The sequence below is a fragment of the Nelumbo nucifera genome, chromosome 5 (assembly GCF_055504915.1).
Source record: "Nelumbo nucifera cultivar China Antique chromosome 5, China Antique-T2T, whole genome shotgun sequence".
NCBI lineage: Eukaryota > Viridiplantae > Streptophyta > Magnoliopsida > Proteales > Nelumbonaceae > Nelumbo > Nelumbo nucifera.
The window spans coordinates 14,255,824-14,258,075 of NC_142653.1; the positions used below are offsets into that span (position 1 = coordinate 14,255,824).

At 43.4% G+C, this 2,252-nt stretch overlaps 1 long non-coding RNA gene across 1 annotated transcript; it reads right to left on the minus strand.

The window, feature by feature from the left end:
• Nucleotides 1–781: 781 nt before the first annotated feature.
• Nucleotides 782–2,039, minus strand: LOC104604747 (uncharacterized). The gene is made up of 2 exons (XR_016075914.1): nucleotides 1,111–2,039; nucleotides 782–1,008 (listed from the first exon to the last, which is right to left on the minus strand). It is a non-coding gene; the product is annotated as an uncharacterized LOC104604747 (long non-coding RNA).
• Between the last annotated feature and the right edge of the window lie 213 nt (nucleotides 2,040–2,252).

The window sequence follows — 2,252 nt, forward strand, 5'->3', positions numbered from 1 at the left end:
TTGTGAAGTTCCAGATAGCAATTAGTTTAAGGGAGGGTGTCAAGGTTTAAATTTCATTATTGTTTAGATTCGTTCTGTTTAATAAATCACTATTAAGTAGGTAGTTTCCAACTTTGACTCTTTCTCTGTTCTTTATCCATTAGTGTAAAACATCGACTGTTTTTTCTCTCAATTAGTTATTGTAAAGGCTATTTATTAGCCAAAGTTGTTGATCAATAAAGTTGAATCATTCCAGTTTGTTTTTAAGCTTGTTCGATTCAAGTTCTGACTCACAACACGCCCATGGGTATAGACTGTAAACCAAACCATGTAAATCTATGTATTCCTTGCACTTGTTTCTCTTTTATCCCTACTTTTACTTTGTTTGGTGCTATTGGAATCTATTTTCTCGAGTTTTTCCACAACATAATTGATCACATTGGGAAAGATCTCTACTTAAATTCATTCTCAATCGAACTATATCTATAAAATGACCCATACAATTAATATCAAAATCAACTGTATTTCGAAATTCTAAGCTTTTCTCATTACATCGAGGTCATCATCATCTAAGCCTTTGTTCCAATTATACGGAGTCCATGGGCTTAGGGCTACATTCATGGTTCATACGGTCATACCCCCCTCTCTCAACTTCGATCTCCCAAACTAATTTAATCTCTATACCCGCTCGACTCGACTACCAGAAAAAGAAGAATGCATACTCAGTTGGATTCACCTAAATGCGCACTTCATTCGCCTTTTTGCTTGTTAAGTGAATTATATAGGCATCCACTCAAGAAGCTTTCTTTTAGAAATTTGTACTCTTTTCTAAAGTTGGATCTTTCTTACACTCTTACTCATCTTTCCACATCAAATAACAACTTTTTTTTTGGTTTGTTAAAATGAAAATAAAAAGAAAGAAAAAGGCAAATTAGGAAAAGAAAAAGAAGGGAACAGATGCTTTCTGTAACTTTCACGCCACTGCAAGCAAGCTCAAGGGAATTAACCAACTCATCGCCCAAATCATACCTGCAAAATTTATTTTAAAAAAAAATCTCATACGGAACTAAATGAATCAATAATATTTAGTGCAATATATTAAACGATGATAATTAAAAATGAAAAACGTACTGTTTAATTTGAGGAGTGACGCCGAGTTCCAAAGTTGCAGCTGGTTGTAGCAGTCAGTGGTGGTGTTAACGCCGTTCTTACATACACAGACGAAGTTATTACGCGGAGGGGCATACCCGCAAACCCCATCGGTGTTCTGGCAGGCCTCACAGCTGGTGACGTAGTTGTTATTATCGAAGGCCACTTGGTTACTATACGTCAACGCCACCCCGTATTCCCACCGGCTGGGGTCCGTCGGGAAGTCCCCCAGCGACACGACCGACGCATAGGTGGCGCATTTCAAGGCATGGAGGTCGAGGTCACCCTTGGTGTCAAGATTGGCGGGTGAGTAGACGCAGCAAGTGTTGGTAGGTGAGAAGAGAGACAGACCCAGAGAGAGCAAAGCGGGGCAGGTGTGCATGGAAGCACAGAGGTGAGCGTTGGTGGAGTCGCAGATGGGTATGCCTTTGACGGTGAGGGATGAAGTTGGAGGTGGACAGGACAAGAGGATGAAGACGGAGGGGCCGAGCTGGAAGGGGCTGGGCCAGTCGAGTCCCAAGTTTGGGGAGGAATGCATGGAGGAGCAGGTGGACATTCGAGGTGGGGTGATGATTATGGTGGAGGTGGCGTAGGATATGGATGTGATGGGGTAAGATCCTGTGTGGGTTGTGAAGAGGAGCTGGTCTCCGCCTGGTGAGCAGGATATGTGGGGGTAAAACCGAGGGGAGCCGCAGCCATAGCCTGTCCCAAGAGGGTAATTCACCGGAAGGGAACCACATTTGTTCTGGCAGGAAGGCTGTAAGGCTAAAACGCCCGGCCGGGAGCTGAAGAGTAGTAGTGTGATGATGATCAGCAGAAGAAGAAGATGGATTGTGTTTGTGGGAAAAACAGGATGACCTTCTTCCATGCCTCTCTCTCTCTCTCTCTCTCTCTCTCGCTCGCTCGCTGTGGATGTTGATCACTTATTCATTTGGGATTAATTGGCAAATGGTGGGACCAACCTGAATATATTCCATGCACATGCAGTGGACATAGACCATGGGTTTTCTGTAGGCCCAACTGGCCCCATATAGGACGTGCACTGACTGAAGCCGATCTCGAGTGTTACTGCACTTGTCTGATAATAACTAAGCTTGAGTCACTGGTTTTGGTTATGGTCGGCA